The sequence below is a fragment of the Wyeomyia smithii genome, chromosome 1 (assembly GCF_029784165.1).
Source record: "Wyeomyia smithii strain HCP4-BCI-WySm-NY-G18 chromosome 1, ASM2978416v1, whole genome shotgun sequence".
Lineage (NCBI taxonomy): Eukaryota > Metazoa > Arthropoda > Insecta > Diptera > Culicidae > Wyeomyia > Wyeomyia smithii.
In genome coordinates this window covers 138,111,573-138,136,711 of record NC_073694.1, presented here as the reverse complement: position 1 = coordinate 138,136,711, position 25,139 = coordinate 138,111,573, and the positions used below count along the sequence as shown (strand labels likewise).

The 25,139-nt window shown below is 37.9% G+C and overlaps 1 protein-coding gene across 3 annotated transcripts in view; it reads left to right on the top strand.

Annotated features, from left to right (window-relative positions):
• Window positions 1-10,789: 10,789 nt before the first annotated feature.
• LOC129718839 (facilitated trehalose transporter Tret1) overlaps window positions 10,790-25,139 on the top strand; it is a 43,008-nt gene continuing 28,658 nt past the window's right edge. The window contains exon 1 of one of the 3 annotated variants that reach the window (XM_055669957.1): window positions 10,790-10,915. The gene's annotated coding sequence lies outside the window, so the exon portion shown is untranslated. Of the gene's footprint in view, window positions 10,998-13,406; window positions 13,797-25,139 lie in introns of those variants that run through there. The other 2 variants (XM_055669958.1, XM_055669956.1) reach the window with 2 other exon arrangements.

Genomic DNA, 25,139 nt, shown 5'->3' with positions numbered 1-25,139 from the left:
CGAACAATGGCTGCGTCAGTAGAATGAACACAAAGAAAAATAAAACTGAAGTATTCAACGACTAACCGATTTTTTTCAAACAATATTTTTGGGTAGTGGTTGCAACTAGCAATACTTGAGCCGGTAGTACACTCTTTGTCTCATGGTCAAATATTTGACCTTCTGACATAATAGTTAAATTTATTTGACATCATGGTTGTTGTTCGCCCGTGTTTGCCCCATGTTAAAATTGGAGAGTGACAAACAATTATCTTTGACCAAATTTTTATCTGTCAAAAAGTGACAAATATTTGGCGCTTGGTCAAAGAGTGTAATACAGGCTTTAGAGAGAGATATGTGGAGAGAATGTTGTGAGCCAAACGAACAATTTTCTAGCATTTGTCCTGATTTTCCTAAAATATTTAATATTGCAGCGTGACATGCATAACTTTTCAGAAATTGATTTTTTCCGATTCCGGGATACAACGCTCACTGAGATCGATTTTGGTGGTTGAATCTATTTGTATTTTTAGCAAAACTGAGCTTTTGAGAGGAAATGGCAACTTACAATGTATATATAAGGGGATATCCGGAGTGATTCGCGTTTAGGGCGCAACTAACAAAATGTAAACAAATCGTTTTATTACACTATTGGTTTCGAAAACACTCACACAATTCATGGCAAGAATCCTTTATTTTGTATAAATCGATAAAATTACTTAAATCAAGTTTAGTAAAGCGGGCAATGTATGTAGTTTCGCGGGAATGCGAACATGAACGGGAATAGAAGGTGTGACTAGAATTAGAAAAAAAAATTTCCCTCGTCCAGACGGGACACGAACCCGCAATCTCCGTTGTCTCCGGCAAGGTGTTTTGGCCAATTAAACTACTGGGTAAGGTTAACTCTTCCTAAGACCAATGTCGAATCACTCTCTACTATTGTGTTCCCGTATCTCAGCACGCCGCGATGGAACTGCACACACTGCCCTGTGGAAGTTTATTTCTGTAACTGAGAGAGTGGTCTCTTTACGCACACTATGTATAATGACTTATTATATCTACAGCGGCGCAAGCGATGAGACACGTCAGTTGGTGGCCAACTTCCATGGAAGGCGTATCACGGAAGAGTTCCGTTGTGCTAATTTTTCTTTACGAACTAATTTCATTTTTTGTCATATTGACTTACATTTTAAGTTTAGTAAAGCGGGCAATGTATGTAGTTTCGCGGGAATGCGAACATGAAAGGGAATAGAAGGTGTGACTAGAATTAGAAAAAAAAATTTCCCTCGTCCAGACGGGACACGAACCCGCAATCTCCGTTGTCTCCGGCAAGGTGTTTTGGCCTCCCGTCTGGACGAGGGAGGAAAAAAATTTTTTTTTCTAATTCTAGTCACACCTTCTATTCCCGTTCATGTTCGCATTCCCGCGAAACTACATACATTGCCCGCTTTACTAAACTTAAAATGTAAGTCAATATGACAAACAATGAAATTAGTTCGTAAAGTACTTAAATCAAGTTTTTAGTAAAGGGCGACAAAACAGTTTACCCAAAACAAAAGATACTTTGGAATTAGGCCCTTTACATTGTTTTGAAACAACGGGCTTACTTGCGAAATATTTCGTAAACAGGTGACAGAAAAGGGCGGATCAATATTGTTTTCAAAATAAAGGCGCATTTAAAGGGGCGCAACTGAAGAAAAAATAAAAACAAGGCGAAAAAAATGTGGGTGTATCTCGTTGTCAAAATGCTTTCAGGCGAAATAGGGGTGGGCGAATCTCGTTGTCAGAATGATTTAAGGCTCATTTGAAAAGGGTTAGAAGAAAAGCGTAGATTTTAGCCATAAATGCACAAATTTAATGTAGTAGTGCACGAAGCCATTTACAATAATAATTTACAATCGCAGTAACGGAATGAAAAACGTAAAAATTTTGTAACGTAGCGTAGCTACTTTGATAAATAGTTTTGTTTATTTTGATCCGCGCATGTGCAAGACGAACGACAACTCTTCAAACAATGGGCATGTTGTTATTTATTTGTTTATTAAAGTTGCTATGCTACGTTGCAAAGTTTTTATGTTTTTCACTCCGTCAATGCGATTGAAAACTACCCGACCTACGAAAAACGTCAAAATAGGCTGCGTGCACTGGCTGCCATTACCGCTCGTGGAAAGCTGGATACAAAGTTTCAGCCAAATCAAAATTGACAATTTAAAGTAAATAATAAAACTGTGACATGTTTTGTGGAACTGTTCCATAGTATTATCGCAGTGTTTTTTAACCGGAGAATAGCAAACCTTTTGTATGGTTGATGTAACAATGATCAATTGTGGTGAAAGTGTATAAAATTAAACATAAACATAAAGTTTAACACCTTCACAGTTTTTGCGGTACATTTTATTGTTTTCCATGATCCCCCAGCTGGTCTCGAGGTACGATGCTGGCCTAACAAGCCAGTCGTCGTATGTTAGAGTCCCGGCTCGGGAGAGACTGTTAGTGTCAGTAGGATGGTAGCGCTAGTCCCGCAATTGTCCTGTACACTTGACAGTCGGCTGCGAAGCCGAATTCCGATACGGAATGTAGCACCCAAGGCTTTGCTTTATTGTTTTCTAGGACTTCCAGCGTCACCACCGATTCTACGAGTCGAATGAAAAAGTCAAGGAAAAAGTTAGTCAACATTGCGCTTTGAGAAGAGACCTGGCACCTCTTGGATTTTATTGCCAAAAACTCAACAGCTGATAAATTCAGCGAACTGTTTTACAAGCTTTCGGTAGAATTTTCATGAACTTCGGCAGACGAGATGTCATTACTTGCTGGTTCACGGTAAATCGATATATTTGCTGAATGTTCGTCGAAATATATTGCTGATACAGTGAGGAAAATTCGTTTAAACGCAGTCTTATATTTTACCGTTCTGGTGAGTTAGTGTACATTATTAAAATTTATCACTGTTGCATATGTTGGCTTATCCAAAGCATAGTTTCTTGCACTATTGATTTTAATCATAAGTTCTAATATGACTGGGTAAGAGAAAAAAAATAAGTTGTAATCAGGGAAATTCGTTTAAACGCACGCATTATTTTTCAATGATAACAAAGAATTTATTTACATTAAAACATTAACCAATACTCAATATTTAGTTTGCTTTCCGTTCATACGAATAGTTTCGAAAATTCGGTTCGGCATCGAATTTACGAGATTTTCAAGCGTTTCAACAGAAATTTAATCCCAGCGTCTCTCACAGCGGTTTCTAATTCCTTAACTGTTCTGTACTGCTTTCCACCTCGGTATACACGTCGAACGAGGATTCCCCAGAGGTTCTCTATCGGGTTTAGGTCCGGGCTACGTGCTGGCCAGTCCAAAACCCTGATTTCCCGCTCCGCAAACCATTCCATACTTCTTTTGCTGACATGAATTGCCGCATTATCTTGCTGAAAAATGCAGTTTGTTGGCATATAATCCTCGATAAATGGAATCAGAACGTCATCCAGCAGTTCCACATACATTTCCGAGTTCATCCTGGTAGAAATGGTACAAATCGGAGTCTTTCCGTGAAGCGAAAAACCACCCCAAACCATGAGTGCTCCGCCTCCAAAGTTTCGGCTCAGTTTAACCTCGGTTTCCTTTCTTAAATCATGCCAATAGTACGCGCAACAGTCAGGGCCATCTAGATTGAATTTCTTTCCATCTGAAAATATCACAGTATCCCATTCATTTCGCCATGTCATATACCTTTTGGCAAAATCCAGTCTCATCTGAATATGACGTTGCGTTAGATTCGGTTTCTTGACCTTTTTTGTATACCTAAAATGTCCAGATCCACGCAGTATCTGTGCAATTCGTTTATTGGTAATCGGGAGTCCAAGTTCCTTCTTAATATCCGACGAGTTGAACTTTCCAGTGCCAGCCAGCTCCAAAATGCGGTTTCTATCACGATTACTTATTTTGGTATTCCCCTTAGTTTTTTTCTTAACACCGTATTTATCACCTTTTTTGAGCAAATTTCGAATCACTGTTTCGGATCTATTTACTCTCCTCGCAATTTCACGGTTACTCATGCCTGTTTTTTTAAGTTTCATAGCAACTTTTTGCTCTGACTCACTCAAGTAAGGTTTTTTCGCCATTTCGTAACCTCAGATCAACAAAAAAGCCAGCATCAACTTGAGCTCCGCGTACTAACACTACTACAATACTAAGCTGACAGATCATCAAGGTTTTCGATATTGCAGGTGAGCCTGTTGATGATTCTTAATGGTGTGCGTTTAAACGAATTTCCCCCCCTTGAAACCTGTTTTTGTCTCTAACAGCGCCGAATGTTAATTTGAAATTAAAATCAGTACTGCAATTAACTATGATTTGTGTTAGCTAACATATTCTAATGTCTTAGTTTTATTATTGTTCGTCAAATTATCGGAAGAATAAAATATGATGCTGCGATTAAACGAATTTTCCACACTGTATTTGTTAAAAAGTTCGCCGAGCTGTTGGGAAGTTTGTCGAGATGAATTAGGTGTGTATCTCTCTCTGCGTGTCTCTAGGTGCAACGCTTTGAGACGTCTACTAGTAAATTTCTTTATTCCACCAGCTCACCTCGTTTTGACTGCTGTCAAAATCTTTCTTTATTCGCTTGATTTGGACCCAGCATTAACCTGGCGTGCTGCTCGAAACGCACCGTGCTTAGTTCGGAAACAGTTATCTGGCATGCTTTCTTACTTGCGTCGTAAATCGCATTGTCGTTTCTGCATTCCTCGGTCAATTTGCCCTGATGCAGTGGAATGAAGAAATTCACTATACAAGAGATGTGAACCAGTTGGTAAAACCACAGAGAACAAACCTTTATATTTATATAAGAAAATTTGAAAATCGTGAAAATTTGAAACAAAATACGTTAATACACTAACGATATCTGTTTTGGGGTGCCCCAGTAGCACTGCATAAATATTGCCGTATAGATATTTTATCTATGTGCTTGGTTTGTCAGTTACGCGAGCGCCACATAACGGGAGCCTTACTACTTGCGGTCAAACAACGGTTGAAAGTTTTTACGCATCCTTTGAAAATAAGAAGAACGTCGAGGCGGGGTCCTAGCATGGTTGGTAACGTCTCCGCCTACCCCGCTCGACGCCTGGGTTCGAATCCCAACGTCGACATAGGTGTCGATGGTTGTGGGGTGGCGTGATCCACTCACAACCTACCAAACTGGGCTAGATTCAATCCCAGCCGACACCGGGAGATTTTCTGAGGCGAAAAATATGGGATCACGCCTTCTATCGCATGAGGAAGTGAAGCCGTTGGCGCTGGTCCGTTTATCAACGGGTCATAAGTTAGGGTTCTGGGTGGAGTCGTCTCCCGGGCGTCGGTGACTGGCACAACAACAGTGACGGAACTAGACCGACGGAAAATAAGCGAGAATAAAAAAAAAGAAGAACATCGGTTCTCTATGGTAAAATTCAACCTAAATGAACGATCTGTTTTCAAATCCTACGCATCTAATATTATAATATTCACCGCGAATATTGACTGAATATTGCACTGTATATGCGCTCTCACGCGTCAGGCATAAGAGTTAGAGCATTACACTATTCGACAAACTTGTAGTTCTACTTAGGGGCTACAATTTTGTCATACATTGTGTTTCTAAATTGTACATTTGAAGCGAGCTGTCGGCACGTGGCGAAAAAGTACCCTAAAATTAAATATGCAACCTTGCCTGGTACAACTCGTGATTCATGCGTCTGCGCCACACTCCATCTTCCAGTTTACCGCCAAGTATCAATCGCAGAACTTTACACTCAAAAACTCCGAGCACACGTCGATCAGCTTTCTTCAGCGTCCATGCTTCATGTCCGTAAAGGGCCACCGGGAGTATCAGCGTCCTATACAGCGTTAGTTTTATGCGAGTTTGCAAACTACGGAACCTTAGCTGGTTACGTAGTCCGTAGAAGTCCGTCCCTGTTGACAGCTGCAACTCGTCGTTTCACTTCACGGCTCATATCGTTGTCACATGTCACAAGCGTACCAAGATAAACGAATTCGTCAACCACTTCAAATCGTTCCCCATCTATCTCCACCTTAACTCCCACGCTCTCTGTCAGCTACCATGTACTTCGTTTTGGCAGAGTTAATTACATGTCCCAATCTGCATCCCTCTTAAAAGGTATGAAGGCCTCCTCCACGACCCTACGGTTAATACCGATGATATCAATGCCGTCCGCAAAACCAAGAAGCGTGTGAGATTTCGTGATGATCGTACTGTTTCTTTCCACGTTTGCTCTTTGTACTACACCTTCAAGTGCGATGTTGAACAGTTAGAGAGCGCATTCCCCTGCTTCAGTCTATCCAACGTTACTGACGCGGCTGAATGTCTCGCCAGCTATCCGCACGCATGATTTCGATCCCCTTAGCGTCATACGACTCAGCTTAATCAGTTTCATAGGGAAACCGTGTTCCAGCATGATCTGCCACAGCTCGTTTCTTTTCACTGAGTCGTATGCCGCCTTGAAATCCACAAACAGATGGGGAGTCGGTCGGGCTCCTGCTTACTTATTTCTTATCAAATGAGAGGTATTTAGAAATGGTAAAAAATGATATCGAACTCGACTGTGGCACTAAACACAATTACTTTCATAGACCAGGAAACCTGAATAAAAGGATTGCCTGAACCTTAAACAATTTAGGCTTCCATTTAGGCGGTAATGGCGGACAGTGCATGCAGCCCATTTTGATGTATTCTGAAGATCAGTTAATTTTCAATCGCAGTAATAACCCGTTAAGTTTGTCGTACATCAAGTTAGAAAATTGTACTTGTGGAGCGAGCTGTCGTCACGCGGCAAATTGAATGGAATTGACACCCCGAAATTGAATATGCAACCTTGGTACCAGGTATACAAACATGCTGATATAGTGAAGGTAATACAGCGGGACAGGCTTCAGTGGGCTGGACATGTAGCCAGAATGCCTGACGAGAGAGCCGCCGAAACTGTCTTCAGTAGAGAACCACGAAGAGGCCGTCGACTCCGTGGTAGGCCTCGCACGCGTTGGAAGAAGATGCACGATTTGATGGTGTACGAGGAGACTGGAGAACGGCTGCCCAAGACAGAAGAAGCTGGACATCTCTTATTCTTTCGGCCCTAGACCGATGAACGGTCCGTTAGCCAACAAAAAAAGAAGAAGAAGTAAGCGGGAGCCTAGTGTAGTTAGTTAAATCTCCGCCAACCACGCTCGACGCCTGGGTTCGGATTCCAAACCCGGCATAGTTGTCGATGGTTGTGGGGTGGCGTGATCCACTCACAAACCAACCCATACTGATCTAGATTTAATTCTAGCCGATACCGCGAGTTTTCCTGAGGCGAAAAATCTTTGAGATCATTCACGCCTTCCATCGCATGAGGGAGTAAAGTCGCTGACGCCGGTCCGTTAGTCAACGGGTCGTAAGATAGGGTCCTAAGTGGAGTCGCCTCCCCGGGCGTCGGTGATTGATACAACAATAGTGGCGGAACCAGATCAACGAAAAAATAAGCGAAATTAAAAAAACAACAAGAATTCTAGACTTTGTCTTAAGATTAAACTGGTAATTTACAATTATACATTAGGTGTTGTAATTAAAGTGTTTCGGGAATAGAAAAAAAATGCCATCCCAGATCGTTCTGGCATAATAACCTTCAGCGAAATAGTAGATACAGGCGTTCGTGGTAGCTTTTGAACAAAAGCCGTCCTAGAAAAAGTGACAGTGACAACAGTCAAAAATTTGGAAATCAGAAAGGTTGACCACCATCACTCCCAACGATTTATAATACTTCTTATATACGGATCGGTTGGTACGGATTGTGGGGCCATCCACATACCACGTGGACAGATTTTTAACGATTATTAACCCCCCCCCCCGTGGACAAATGCCCATATAAATCCTTTTTTTTGTAAGGACCGTGGACATTCCGTAGGCAACAAGCTCACATGGTGGCGCATGAGTGTAACGTTTCGAATGAGGACGAAGATTTTTCAGGATTTTTCTTCGAAGAGGCACGTCTGTTTGTCTGTGGTTTTAGGTTTATGTTTTAGTTTATTCCACTTTGTAGGCTTAAACTTTTTCTACAATTACATTCACTTGATTGTGGAAGCTATTAAAATCTATCAATATCTATCAATAAATCAATCTAATAATCAATATAATACATTATGTTTGATAGTGCCGGTATGTCACCATTGGCAGAAGATCACACATATAAATTCTGAATAAATATTAGTAAATAAATGAACCATTACAAATATCCCCCATATAAAAAATCAACCCCCCTTAACCACGCTCATGATATAGATTGATTGATTGATTTCTTTTGAAGGGACTTTAACCCCAAACGGTCATTCGTCCCTACTTATAATATAGAGCAAATCTAGTATGTCTATGATACTCCCCGCATTGAAAAACCTTTACGTGCATCTTTTACGACAATTGATTCAGTAGTTATTTATCTATAGACAGACAAACATTTGTTTTTAAAGATATAGAAGAAGAACACAAATCTACGCATTATATATACTAACCAGCTTGTACATTTTTTTTTTCAAACAATTTGTATATTATAAGTTTTGTTTTAGTAAATTCAACTGGTTTATGGTTATCAGTTCTTGAAATATTTGGTCATGCCAAAAACAATAGTTTTTAATAAAGTTAGGTCAAAAACATTTTTACATAATAGGAAAAAAATTATTAAATTTAAAAGCAATGTGTAATACATAAAACAAATGAGGCAGAACGCAGAGCTTTCACAAATTGTACACATTGACACATTCATAATTCATAATATAACTTCCTGTACATTCTTCTATTCTCTTGAAAAGCTCTGAACTCAACAAGGGTGCATTTTTTTCGTATTGTACCTAAATAAGTCGAAAAAGATGTCTCGTATCAGCAAACCAGGCCGCGTTTGTCAAATACCCTAAGGAGAGACAACTGGGTATAGATTTGCATCCACTTTGGGAACCATTCGCTGATTGGTTGAAATTGAAAACCCCGAGTGCGTTGAAATTTATCATCAGGCTTGCTGGCAGTGTTGCTGAACAACATGTTTCTTTGTGATTTATGTTTTTTTATGATGTTACCTGTTATAATCTAGAATATTTTCAAGTGAACATTCAAAATAAAGTACAAAGCGTACAAATACGGGCGAAGTAAGAGATCCGACTTGGATAATCACTTATATCAATTACCAAAAGATCTAAAAGTGCGCAAGGAGTTGATACACGTATTACACGTGAAGCATAAGAACAGCATACCGCTGCTCAATATCGGAAGTACACACTTAATTTATCTCGGGAAACTTCCGAACAGCTGATTGAGCTCGGCGAAGTTTTTAACGAATGTTAGCCGTATATATCGACGAACATACAGCAAATATATCGATTTACCGTAGACCAGCAAGTATTGACGTTCTCGGCAATAAAATCTAAGTGTGTAAATAGTGTAGTGTAAGCTTATTTTTACTTTTGAATCCGGTCTGGGTAAAGTTTGGAACATACCTGTTCAGGCATATTGCTTGTGCGGAGAGTACAATTCATATGGGTCAATGAATGAATCATAATTTTTTGATGGTAACACGTTTGATTTTAAGGATATTAAATATGCAGATTCTCCGGTAACCCTCAGATGGTAAATCAATCGCCTGCAGGAGGAATTGTGCTTAATGCTGATGAAAGCATCAAAACATTCAAGTATTTTCGAGTGAATGGCATCACTTACGAAAAATACAACAGGGATCATCGAGGTGGGTGAGGAAGAAGAGTAAGAAGCCAGATGTCTCTCCTTAGCAAATACCGTTTTTGAGGCTCACTAGCAGCTGATTTACTTAGCGGTAAATTCATATTGCGAACTCGCATTTTGGTGAGTATGTGAGTACAATTGGCAACATTCTCCTATGGAGGTCGTTTGAGGGACAATGACTTTTTTGCAGTGGGTGTGTCTGTAAAACAACGTGCGATGCGAAGCACAAGGAATTTAACCCCAGTCATACGCATATTGCATCATGTTTTTCCAGGTATTTTTACTGATATCGTTCGACTGGACTTGCGTCACATGTAACAACGTTTCGTTATAGTCTGTGGTAATTGAAAATATTGGCATTACTGTATGTGACAAGTAATTTGCTTATGTATTTATTTCGTCAACCGACATGCTGAACAACACTTGATATAGTTAACTAATATTCAGTGAATCAACTGAAGCAACATTATGAAACTTATCGATGACGTATATTGCTTCGGAATTTACGTCACTTGAACTGGTGGAACATGTTCAGGACGAAAGTAATATTTGTATTAGAGGAATAAAACGTGCTTCATTTCGTGCTTCCTTAGGTTAGGGGCATGTATGTATAAACGATAAATATATTGGATGCCAAAGATCATACATTGCTGCACATTTTACATCGGATGGAAGCGACTTTCATCCTGTTGAGGGATTAAGTAGACAGGTTACGTTTACGTACATTACTTGTTCGTGTTCATACCGACTGAAGTCTCGTTTCGTAGCACGTGCTCGTGTAAAAGGAGAGCAGCTACATCGAACCATTAGCTGTGCATGTTTGTGTGGGCAGTGGGTTCACATACAACTGTTTATGATACCAAAAAGAGAAAAAAGGAGGAGAAGCATCTCCAGCATCCTTGTTAGGTAAAACGGAGAGATAGCATGACGTCATTGATATCGTATGTATTGGTGCACACATAGCAGCATAAATATGGAAGAGAATAACGACCCTAATCCTCAGGCGGAACTATGTAGACTCGTTGACTAAAAAGGGAGAAAATCGATCATTCAGAAGACTACCCTTATAAAGGACAGACAGTCTCAAAAAGGAGACACTTTTTAGTAACTTTGATAACAAGAAGGTAGTATATATTAGTGCAATAGTTACGGGTTCCGCAAAGCGAGCTTTGGAGTCGATCGGTTGGTAGTTTATACTTTTTTAAAGTGAATATCGAAACTTGTTCGTAGAGTGCATTGAACAGTGATTGTAGTCGGCTCGACGGTACGATTATAGCTACATTGTTTAAAATGATGTTACATAATGAATACTGTTTGGGTCGAAATGAAACAGTGACAGTTTTCTTATCTGGCCGTGGATCGGTTTGAGTAGAATTTGGCACGTGGTTGTCTTGTATACGTTTTTACACGATGACATAATAACATGTCAGCCGTAGCGCTCAATGATATAATATCGGGTATCGTTTTCACCGTAAACACAGTATCTAAATGTGTATCATAAGAGCCGCCAAAAACTGCTGCTCCTGTACTGTTGTGTTCCGTTTAATGTGCGTTTGTTGAGTTTGGGTGAAAGCAGTTTTTTTATTCAAGCTGAATCATAATGCACGTGGTTTCAACGCTCTGATTCAGAATTGGATGAAACAAGATGCTATACGAACGGCTAGTCAGCGGTGTATGAAATACCAACACGTTTAATACCAATGAATAAGAGCAATGCGATAATGCCGACTACCGTCACAATTGCCGGTGCTACTGCCAAAAAGAACTGAGGTGACCAGAGTTCAACATAAACCGTTGAACTTTGGTAAAATGGAAGCTTGAAATGTTGAGATAAAAATTTCTTCAATAGAAAAAAATAAACTGGGAAGTTGCATTACTGGGCTTTAAAATAAGCAAGTTATTCTGTGAACAATATTCTAGAGTTATTGTTGGAAAAATTATAGATACATTGATTGGAACGTGGAAAACTTAAAACTGAAAGTCGTCGCCACTGAATTTATGAAATGATAAGTGCTTCAATTTTCTTATCGTCAGACGTGTTGGTTTAGGAAAATAACATCATTTGAGGACGACTGCAATGTACAGTTTTGAAACATTTAGTTTTGCTAGAATTTAACTATGTGCATTCAAAATTTAAAAATATACACACTTACAAAAGATTCTAATTAGCTCACCGACTTTACTCACAACTCATCTTCTACACCTTTTCCTTTGATGTTAGCTAGGCCCAGATTTTAGGGGGGGGGGTAAATACCCCGGGCCTTCCGACACAAGGGTCCCCCCTAGTCCTGGGCCGGACGTGAAGACAAAGTGGAGACGTTTTATTTTTTTTCGCTCGTCAGCTTTCAGCGAAGCGTTGTCATTCCAAAATTTAAAATTTTCTTGCCTCAAAAAGAAGGCCCCACGAAAATATCTGCCCTGGGCACCCCAGCGCCTAAAACCGGCCCTGATGTTAGCAATATGGGTATTTAACACTTATAGACCATTTTACGAGCTGACAGGATACAGTATATTTGCCGATATTGATGTAACGTCCACGTGTGTTATGTTAGTTGTCCATTGCTTCACGTAAAAATTTCATCCATGAATTGAGTAATCAACTTTTGCGGAACAATGGCTTAATTTCGAAATGTAATGCTTGTTATTTTATATTGGATGTTGTTGATAGTAACATAAAAACAATTTTGCCAAATCACGCACTGTCCTAACCGACGAAAAAATTGCAAAGTGCATCATCCGCAGTTTAGATTGAAGTTATGTTTCATTTGATGTTTATGTCGATGACAAGACCGACACTAAACCGAGAGCTGAGTAAATCGGCACCACACTGTACTGGAGATTCTAACAGAGCTTGGTTGAAATCCTGACTCAACGAGGAAGACGAAAACTGTAAAGCGGACGCTTGGTCATTGGCAATGGAAATGCATGAATGGTCTCTCTAGACGTCATCAGCTAACGTTTATGCTACCGCGTGGAAAAGGTGAACGGCGAGAGAAATGGAAAGTGAAAAAAGCATTTACCGCCCACCACAGTATGTAGCACTTTTCTGTGTGTTTGTGTGGCTAGATGGATTTTCATACAATGTAAACTGTATTCTTATGGCGCCTGCCTCCTTCATGTTGCAATTACTATCCGAATGCAATTGACCTTCTGCGTAGGTGATATGTTTATAGGAATAGAGTTGTATCCCACAAGTTATAAGCAAACTGAAAGTTTTATTCACAAACTCCGAATGTTTAAACGCAACTTTGTTCAAAATTTCGAGGTCACCTCCTACGTGATACGCTTTGTTATTTTCATAAAAATAACAAAGTGCGTTATATACCTACAGAGACCGGTATGCATCATTGGTCACAACCCTAAGCTTTGGTTGATATTATTTAAAAAAAAAAATCAACTTTGTATGACAGTTACAATTTAAAAGCTTTTAGTAAACTCTTTATGATAATCGATCTATAAATAATAACATACAATTATTTATTAACTTGCTTCATTTCTTCATTTCACCTTTCCTGAGCGAGCTGCAACGTCGTCTGATTTTTTTTTTCGTCCCACTGTATCCCGGGCCCAGTCTATCCCAGCCGGTTCTGCACTCCACTCCTGCCGATTCTCATTCCAATGTGTGTAAATACAGTCCATTATACGATATGTGTATACACAAACGCCTTTTACTCACATTTTCACGGACACCACGAGCGTAGCATCTACAATAGCCAAACCGCGCCAACAAGAGCCAGCAGGAGAGTTCGATCGGTCTGTATGGTAGTGTACACGGCACGGTCTCGAACGAATCGAGTTCACTTTAGCTTCAGTCGGCGGTTGACATTCGAGCGGATGAGTTTGGGTTGGAGTTTCCCGGCAGCTTTTTCTTCCAAAGTGTCTGCACCAGCTTAAGTGGTGAAAAGTGAAAAATCGGTACCAAACCTTAGAGCTAGGAAAAATTGTTCTATCCGAATCGGGTTGAGTAGAGTGTACCTTGAAAGATCGACTGTTTTGGAGTGGGTGGCAAAATCGGAGCTTCATATTGGTTCAAAGAGCCGGGTTTTCGAGTTACTAGCCGAAGGTGAGTTCTGTCCGCATGCCAAGTGCAGTGAGCAGAGTTTGATGATAATTAAAATAACAACAAAATAATTTACTGATCCACATGAGGGACAAGGTTATTACTTGGTTAAAATCTTCTGGTTGCATATCCCAAATTAGGCAAGATAGTTCAGATTTCTCCTTCGAAAACAGAATAGAATCAAGAAAGTACGCAAATGTTGTGTGTTCTACATGTGGTAACTGTGAAGCAACCGAAGCTGGACCGAAAACCGAGAACAAAAAATCGTGGGAGATACCCGTTAGTGATAAGAAGCCAAGAGGCCTTGAAGAAGATGATGGTGAGAGGCAGAACTGTGTGTTCGATAATGTGTGTCAAAAAGAAAAACATGCGTTCTTCATGTAGTCTGTAGGCGACCCTTCTCTGTATTACAAAGGCGTGAGAAGAGGTTGGATAAATATTTGCGCTTCTGATGCAGGAACTGTTCAATCGATGTAAAATGTTGATTAGATTGGCTTGTTATTAGTTATCCGATGAGTATTCTGCACTCAAAAATCGTACACTATTTTTAGAGAGGTTTCTGGTTTTAAGCAAGGATTGCATTTATACGAATATCATTCGGAAAATTTTTGGTTCAAAATTTAGACAAAAATGCTGAATCTATCAAGGTAGCAAAATGTATTTTCAAAAAAAAAAAAACTTTTATTTTGGTTTACGGCAGTCATTGGAGTGTTAAAATGTAGTACGAAATATGCTTACCTATATGTTTCAGTTTAAATATTAGACCCTGTTTTAATTATCGAATAATTCGAATTCACTAGCTACTGCTAGAGACACTTAGCAAGAGATCTCTTGCATATCACGCTAGGCAAAATAAAGTTGCATAACAAAGGTCATTGTTAGTAGGTGAAATAAAACACTCATCAACATTCAGCGTTAGTGACGAAACACTTCCGGGTTTTTTATTTTGAGCAATTTTACATTGGCTGGTGAAATATAATTGAAATGGCCCATTTCTAGTTTTGTTTGCGAGTCAACATACACTGGAGTAACTTTTTATGTGAGGGATACATGACGCCTGAAAAAAAAACGAAAACTTCGAAATCTACGTAGAAACCGATGAGTTTGGAAATGGGCGGAACAAAAAAAAACAGCTTTAAGAAGTTGTTTTTTACAGATATAACAACGTTAGTAAAGTCGTATTTTTGATTCTTGAAAAAGAGAATTGACTATCAAATGTATTGTATTCTACAATACAAAAAATGCTTGACACTTTTCGTGTTACGTTACGATATGGCTACGGATTTTAAAATAAGCAATAAGGTTTGTTCCCCTTGGTTCCACACGAAGAGAAATCTGGTATTCTGCGACATTGATAGACAGTGAGTGACCGACACTCAATATGGCTTATTTTGGTACCGTTGTCGGTATCGTCATGTTTTGCTTGAAGATATCAGCTTTGATTACATGCTAACAGCAGGTCACTAAATTGGCATAGAAAAAAAGGTTGTCACGAACTTTATAAAAAAGCTCCCAGGCATTAATTTGGTCCAGACTCATGGGAGCAAATATTAGTCGACCTATTAAAAAAGATAGTAGAATAGAGGATACAACAGTAAACAGCTGCCTTACAGAAATTTGATCTTGAAACTTTTGATTAATTTTCAATGAAATCACAATAACGTATCACGAAATTAATCAACATTGTATATATCCAATCATTTAAGCTCTCATATAGGCGGGTTTAATTTTGAGCAGCGCTGCAAACCTTCACTGTCATGAATTTCAACTTTCAACGAACGAGCTGGGAATGAAAGAGACTTTCAGCTCCAATCAGTTGACATTGATAGCAGCATTCCTGTAATTCCGCACACGCTGTGTTACTTCAGCGATGTTTAAGCGGTTGGAAATGTAGATGATTATATAGTTCATCGACTTCATGCAATGAATTGGCTCAAATCAAATAATTTCGATATTCAATCGGACATCTCATTTCTTTCAATGACCGGACATTCACTGAAAATTGACACCGCTGACGCTGAAGGTCGTTTCAACTTGAGACAGTGAAAAAGCGGTTTTTGTCACTTTCGTTTGCAGTGTCGAAACTTTGCAGCACTGATTTTGTGGAACAGATTAAATCAAGACCTGAACATTATCATGAAAGCATAGGGGACACCCCCAACGACAGGATTTTTTGTGTGTGTATTAGACACCTTTTAAAACGACAGGATTAAAGTGTCAAATATTACACCGACTAAAGACAATCACAGAACAAATAGCACTGGAAGACATTTCAGCTGAACTAATACTAACCCGATCATAAGAGCATAACTAAAAAATTACAAAATTCTATCAACGCGAGATACAAATAACATATTTTGATACAATTTTGTATTCATCTATTTAATTTTGATAACAAAATTGAATCTGAATGAGTTATAATAACAAAACCTGAAATGAAGTAGTTCTGAAACAAGTCTAACTAGTTTTTCGTTTTTATCAAAACCTGTTGTTTCTAACAATGTTTGTTATTATACTGTTCTATATACTATCTTATTTTGTTAGAAAGCTGATACATTAGTAACAAATTTTGATATGTGTTTGATACTAGTAGAATCATTTCTGTTATAATTTATGTTATTTTAACACCTAACGGGATTAAAATAAAAACACAGCCTGTAAGGTTTTTCCCGTAACAAACTAACAACTTCTGTTATATTTTTGTATTTTTTTTTCTTTCTGATCGGGAACACTCATCAATTATATAATTTTTGTACGCGCTTTGGACAGGAGTTCACTGGTAATACACGCTCTCTACTGTTTACGCTAGTAGTGAAATTGATGAACCGATAATCTACTTTAGGCTAGTTAAACGTATTTCCCGAATAATCAATGCCTTATGCTTTCCGAATTATCATTGAGCGGAATTAGTTCGAAACTTGCGATCTAGAACATAACAATTGATTAGGCAGCCTTTGCATACGTATTTCACTACTACATTGTCACCATACTCAAACTAGAGGATTCCTTACTGCCCGAGTCAATCACTTACAGCAACCAGTTGTAGGGATATCTGTTGTACCCAACAGTGACAAACCAATCAAAATTCACTGGCTGGGAGGTTTTTCGGCTGAATTACATGTAAATTGGTTGATTTGCCCTCCCATAGGCGACAGCTTGATTGATATTGGCCAACACTGTGTGGTTGAAGAACAACAATTCTTGCTACGACTAATACTCATACGGTCTTCACCCGCTGTTCCACGTGATGGGAGATTGAATCGCTATCCCAGCGGAGTTACGACCATTGCAAATAAATAGATTGACCGATTGGCTGGCACAATTGGGCAGTACTTTCCTCCATCGGGTGAGCTCCGCAGACAATCGAGGGTACTTTAATGTTTAATTGATGTCCATGTAGAATGCACTGCACTTCAATCAATTGGCTGATGTGGCCGTCAAGGAAAGTAAGAATACGCTTACTGCTCGATAATAAAAATGACCAATTGTTTCATTGGCACGCAAAAACATGCAGGGCTGCAAGTTGGTCACTTTTTAGTGACTTGGTCACTTTTTTTAAGCTGGTCACTCAAAAGTCACTTTTTTCATCAAAAAGTCACTAAAGTTACTTTTTTCCGAAAAAAGGTCACTAAAGTCACTTTTTTACCAACTTGACCAGCCCTCATCAGCCCTGCTTTTGAATAAAATTCTTGATGCCAAATATATCAGATATGCATGATACGTCGAGATCTGTTCTCTCAAAAAAAATTTTTTTTCAGGAATAACTGACTTTCTGGCACTAAGAGAAAATTTTCGAAACGGGAGAGCAAAGATGGAAAAAATCACTCACTCGGAGAATCACTTCCGATTTTTTATCGCATGGAATCGTTTTGTTAATTTTCATTTATCAACAATGATACGGCTGCTTAGTTACAGAAATAAAAAAGAATCGTTAATGATAATTTCAGGAGAATCAATAGTGAAAATTTTCGTTTCCTGAAGACGAAAATTCTCTCACCGATTTTTTTCAGTTCAATAGTTTTAAGCTGCAATTTTTGCAATACATTCAACATTGAATCAACGACATAAAATGATGCCACACTCTAAAGATTTGTCTCACAATGCAATAAAATTGGACTCATAAAGTATAAAGTATAGAGAGTATCAAACTCGATAATCGATAATTCTCTAATGTATTTCTTGGTTGAAACCTATAAACTATAAGGCAATTCAAATCTCAGTCTTGCATGTATTCCATGTAGGGTAGCGAACGGCTTCGTCAGTGGTTTTCTACAGCGATCTTATGCAGGAACCTGCCGAAGAAAACCACTGCCGAAGCCGTTCACCACTCTATATTACATGAAAGCTTGCATGTAATATACTTGAATACATGCTTTCTGGAAATCTGTTTGATGCGTCCCGGCCACAATACCAGTATCTTAATTCTTATTTCTAGAAGACAACACCCCGTAGAACATCCAGCTTTCATTCTTGTTTAATTATTTCAAAGAAAGGAAATTAGCTTCTCAGTTTGTGCGTGCTGCACGTGTGAAAAAAAATCGAAAGAGCGAAACGAAACAAACAAATCAAAGTAATCGCGAGTGAAAATTTTTCACCACATATCCTTTTGAAATTATCGGAAGCGATAGAGAATCAGTTTGGACTACTGATTAATTATCGCTTGAACGATTTTTCCCATCCTTGGGAGAGTGAATTGAATTCAACATAAGAGATTTGAATGCAATTCCTTATACGGCCAAATACCGATCGCCAACAGTGTTGCTTTGCAAAAACTTAAAGTTTGATAAGTCGCAAGCAAGGTTTCGCTACCATTTTTATTCTAGCCTGTGTCTCTGGAAGGGTACTTACCCCACGGTTCCCCTCGATAAATCCGGAACAACGGAAAATTTCGAAATGTCTTCTACTGTCCTAAAAACTATGATAAATTTGTGATCTTTTCAAAAAGGTTCGATCAAAATCAGTTCAAATCTCGTGGAATGGCAGGTAAAAGAATTTTCATTTTTTCGGCTGCGGAGGGGTCGGGTACACAAGTGTTAAAGTGCTCGATATCGGAACGGAAGGTTAGGTCTGGATTTTGGTCTTGTCCGGTCTGATTGAAAATCGGAACGAGCCTGGTCCTCGTGGTTCTGTGGTTAGCGATGTCGGTCGGCTAGCTCTCCCACACGGTTGTGATTTCGGGTTCGATTCCCGATTGAGTCGAGGAACTGGGGCACGGTGTATCGTTGTACTTATCCTACAACATGCAATATGTGCCAAAAACAATATCGATAACGAATTTTCTCAACTAATAATCTAGTTGATCGGGACATATTGCAAGTGATGCCCAAGCATCACTTGCAATATGTTTTCAAATGAGACTACTCAATATTTGTTGTTTTAAAACTTTTTCAACGCTGCAAGAAACTTTTCCGGTTACTCTAAAGAAATTTAAAAGAATTGAGCAACATTTTGTTATTTACGTGTATCATTCTCGTATCTGAACACTAGAAATTGCTCAATAGTTTTCTGCAATCTATTTCCAACTGCATATTTCATGATGCTTTTAAATAACGATAATGTCACATGATGTTGCATATTGTTGTTTCAAAAATGTTTTCTTCTAAGGAAAGCAAACTAGTAATGAAAATGTATAGCAACATCTTGTTAAACCATATATTTGCTAAAATTACCACACAGTAAACAGCCATCTTTAGTATAAATGAATGATGAATGGTTATTGTTGAAATATGGTTTTATCATTCCATATTTCGCATGATTAGCACTGCATATCCACTGAGCAAGGTATTCTGAACTATCGTTTCCCAAAACATTGTTTATAATTTGGCGAGTTTGAATCATGAAATTTCTTTTACGACACTTTATAAAAGGCGCGTGAATGATTACGAAGTAAAAACATTTTTTTGTGCGGTAAATTTCGAATCGCAGGTAGAATTACATACCTATCAGAAGCGTAAGTAGAGAAAAATTTCGATATATTTGTAGTTATATGAAACTTCGCGACACCATCACCAAAGCATAATGTGAGTAAAGGTAAACAAACTAAATTTTATTTCTCCTCTCTTTTCTTTTTATACTGCAGCGGCTATCGATGCAGATGATGATTTAACATAGCACTGTTAGTTGCATATAGGCTCCACCTCTTGCGCTTTTTCGGTTATTAACAAGTTGAATAAAAGTAACGGATGCGAATTATTACAATCTTTGAATGCTGCATTGAGAGTTGCATTTGCTTCATTGCAACAATGTGTGCAGCTTGGGAGCCCTCCAGGCTAGCGTGCGATATTTTTATTGTTCTGTTGCGGTCCGTTTAGGGTGCAGTTCGTTTGGTTTCGTTCCGGTTCGGCTCCAAGTCCGGTACGGTCTGTAATTTGGGAACGAATGTTGCCAATGATTTCAATAAACCTAAATTAATCCACCTAGCTATCAGACTCAGCTATTCTCATTCAAACTTATAATTTGTAAAAATAGATTTACATGAATGCTTAAATCCAATAAAGGGGTATATTCACTCTTTGGGTTCTAAAATATTGATGTTGTAATTAAAGTACAAAATATGAAATTCGACGTAATGTTAGTGTTTAAGAAATAGCGAAATAAAAGAAATGACTCTTAATTTCGAACAATTTAATCACGAGCGATACCGGGAACGTTCAGAAGTACGATACCACATTTAAATCATGTTGAGGCCATTTATACTGATCAAAGCAGGTACCGTGCTGGATCGAAACCCGTACAGTATCGAAATCCGTACAACTTGATGTTTTTTGTCAGTTTTAAGCATTATAAAATTGAATTTTCATTTTTATAATGCTTAAAACTAACGAAAAACATTAAGGTGTACGGATTTCGATACTGTACGGGTTTCGATCCAGCACGGTATAGTGTTGAATAGTCTTTGAATTTCTTTTCTTTCCAAAACTTTTGAACAGCATATCAAATTGTTATGAAGTTTGTTATTTGTAAGTTTGAGAGATGACTCGTTTGTAGGACACTAGTTATGTTCAAAAAAGTCTTGTAATACTTGAGATAATAGACTTTCGTTGTTTTGCAAATTAAAACAAAACGGTTGCTTAAGTTCGATTACAATCAAATGAAAAGGGAACGTATATGGCAGCCAAACTTGTAAACCACGTGTTCAATCATAATTCATCAGTTAACCCTTAACTAGCCCGTTCATCTGATATCAATATTGTTCATATCGCTTGTGTAGTTTCTAAGATAATGAATTTTCGTGATTTTCACATTTCGATACATTACAGATGAAGTTACAGTCCGATTACAGTTAAATTCAATAGGGTGTTATGAGGCAGCTAGACCTTTCATTTGATACTAATTCTATGGAAATCGGGTCAACCATCTCTGAGAAAAGTGAATGAGTCCAAGTAGTCTTCGGAATATGTTTTTTTTCATAGCTAGATTTCACATTTTTAAACATAACAGGCAAAGTCATAGTCCGATTGCAAAAAAATCAATAGGGTCTTATGGAACAACAAGACCTTCCATATGACACTGATTTTATGAAAATCGGTCCAGCCATCTCTGAGAAACATGAGTGAGATTAAATAGTCTCCAGAACACGTTTCTTTTCATAACTTCTGAACCACATGTTAAATCTTCATAAAATTCAAAAGTTAAGGGTTTCTTAGGTAGCCCGTTCATTTGAAACCAATTTTGTTCAAATCGGTTGTGCAGTTTCTGAGATATTGATGTTTCGTGATTTTTATATTTTAAATACATAACCTTTGAACTAGAAATCAGATTACAATAAAATTCAAAAGGTTCTTATGGGGCAACTAGACCTTTCATTTGCAATTAATTTCATTGAAATCGGTCCAGCCATCTCTGAGAAAATCGAGTGAGATTGGGAGAGCGTTACACACACACACACACACATGCAGAAAATGCTCAGCTAGTCGAACTTAGCCGAGTGATATACGACATTCGGCCCTTTTGAACACTTTCATACCTTTATTTTTCGCAGTGATTGCTTTACCTTTCTAGGAGAAAGGTAAAAAGTGAAATGATAGTAATGACTTTCAATTTCAACTTCAATCCCGAGGAAGGCCGCAAACATTGAAATGGTACAATATCAAATATAAATGATGTTGAGGCCACATATTTTGATCGCAGCTGTAGTTTTAAACAGTCTGCGAGTTACGTTTCTTTCTATAACTTTCAAACCACATGTTTAAACATTATGTAATTCATTGTTTAAGGGTTTTAAAGCCCATTGATTTGAATTCAACTATGTTCATGGCTTCTGAGATACAACAGCAATTTTTACATTCTGACGCAGTGCCAAAACTAAAAGTTTAATTACAATGAAATTCAATAGCAACCTAAACGGACCCTTCATTTGACACCAAGGTAGAAAGAATGGGTCAGACCATTTCTGAGACAAGTGAGTGTGAATAAAATGTGCACATACACACGTACACACCCCCACACAAACATATACACCTATACATGCATATATGCAGAAAATGCTCGATTCGTCGAACTGAGTGAAGTAGTATATGACATTCGGCCATTTGGATCACTTTTCTACCTTTTAATTAGCCAGTGATCATTAGGAGAAAGTCAATATGTTTACTTTCATTATGTGATTTCACATTTTTATAAACAACTGACAAAGTTACAATCCGATTGCAATGAAATTCAATAGCAACCTATGGGGCAACTAGACCTTTCATTTGACACTAATTTTGTGGAAATCGGTTCAGCCATCTCTGAGAAAAATGAGTGAGTTTAAACAACCTCAGGATAACTTTTCTTAACATAACTTTTGAACCATATGTTCAATCATAACGAAATTTAAAAGTTGAGGGTTCTGGAGACAGCCCGATCATTTGAAACCAGTTTTATTGAAATCGGTTGTGTGGTTTTTGAGATATTGATGTTTCGTGATTTTTACATTTTGATACATAACCTCTAAACTAAAAATCCGATTACAATGAAATTCAATAGCCACCTATGGCGCAACTAGACCTTTCTTTTGCAATTGATTTTATGAAAATCGGTCCAGCCATCTCTGAGAAAAGTGAGTGAGAAAAAAAAGTTGCACATACACACACATACACACATACATACATACATACATACATACAGAAAATGCTCAGTTAGTCGGAAGAGGTCGAGTGGTATATGACATTCGGCCATTGGGACCACTTTGATACCTTTGGTTTTCCCAGTGATTGCTATACCTTTCTAGGAGAAAGGCAAAACGTTATTTTAGTGAAAGAATCAATCATAAATTCATATATGCATGTTAGAAACTGTTTGATTCAAAAAGAACAACTCAAAACAGGTTTTACTATTTATTTGACTATTAATAACTATTTTCAATTTGATGTATTTTTTGATTAAACAAATTGAGGACTAAATAGTGACACACAAGGCTGACTTTACAGTTTTCCTAACGAATGAAATATTTGTCGAATTCTAGCTCTGCTTCAGGGGTTGCGATGTTTAGTGTTGAGAAATCACCATTTGTGATTGGACACACATACTCATTATACTAATATTTATCATGAATACCTAAACTACTTACAATCCCCTTATTAAAAAATAAATTAAAATAAAAGCTTGACGAAATTTGGACTTGATAAGCGACTGGAACTGATCTTGCGTTCAACTATGGAATCCAGGACTTTTTTGTACAGTTCTTGTTGTGTCAACTAAATTTGTTCTCTGTTCGAGTATGGAGCGTGTTTCTGTGACATTGACTTTGCTGCCATTCCAGAGGCGTGGTTAAGGAAAGCGGTCGTAAACTTTATTTGTTTTCAAACTGCTGAATCAATCACCACTGAATCTTGTACATTAGAGCTCTATAGTAGCTTGTGCTGAATGATTTTAATTTTCATCCATCTTATTAGAGTGCGCAAGGATCATTGACTTTGTTCTTTCTAAACATCCAGGTAGGTTCACCATGCCGATTCGTATACAAGGATACTCATACAAGAGGTATATTTCTGTGATATTGATATTGCTGTTGAGCAATACTAGCAACATAGGAAAATTTTAATATTCGTTCAATTGTCATTTTTGATCTGACTGGAACTTTGCACAGATGTTCCTATAGGCTAAACATATCATTCTGTGGTATTTTTTTTGAGTCACGACTAATTTTTGAAAAAAAAAAATTAGTAAAATTGGTAAATGGTAATGGATGATTAAAAATATTTCAAGAACCAGAATGGTTTTGGCTAAGTTGTAGATAAGATTTATTTCTTAAAAATACAAAAAAAATGACTGCAAATACGCCTCAGTTGAAGTCGTGTCGCATTCCAAACGTAATGTTCAAGCTGTACGGAAAATGTTGACTGTTTACACTTGCTAAAAACATATTTTTGCAATTTTCAACCTAAAGGACCACCTCGGAGAAAAATGAGGAAATCGTTTCAAAGAAAGATCACACATTAATATTGTCCTACGACGATATAGGCAATGATTTTAGCTATTGACTTCAATATTCAATCGAATTTAAAAATGGTTCGTTATGTACAATAAGTTAGCTATCATGATAAAATAATGTCGACAATTTTTAATTTTTTCCTCCTTTTCGACTAAAATTTGCCTTGCCCAGTTCTCAGTTTTTGAAAAAAGAAAATCAATTGCGTGAAATCAATGAGCATATTTTTCATGAGTGTCATCTTCATGGGTGCCATCAGGGAGAATAATCAAACTGTAAACACAGGTTTTGTTCAAATAGGAAAAAATGAAAGATTCTAGCTTTTCAACCATTTTTTCGAATTTTGATGTTCCTAGCAAAGATAACTTTTTCAGAGATTTAAATAAGTTTTCCCGTAAGCAACGAACGTAGAAGCGAAGAACTCGGCGCGCAATTATTCTGCGGCGTTTTGACGCACTTCTACATTTACTAGGGGCCTTAAAACTTTTAGGAACGACCAGAGGAGTGCCTAGAACAAAAAGCTATCCAAAATAAGAGAAAAGTTTTTCTAGGCTTTTTGGTGCCCCTATATATTTTTTCTGCAGCTTGAATAAATGCTTTACGAAATGGAATCACTCGATTAAGTTTTAACTGCATCTACATATGCTGAGAGTGCTGTTAACATTGACAAATTTTCAAGCTTCTATTTTGGGAATCGAATCATTTATACTAACAACTTGTGCCAGGCGTCAAAAAAATGACATTTGATCAATATTTTGCTGTAAATGAGTTCTCTATGTTCAATTCTATTCCAGTAAACCGGTTGATAGAAATTCCGGCACTAAAAAATTTTAACTACTCTTAGAAACTTTTCGAAATTAGTGATTTTTCTGTATTTTCAAGCTTTTTTAATATCAAAAAAATAATCCACCTAGCGGTCAGACTCAGCCTTTCTC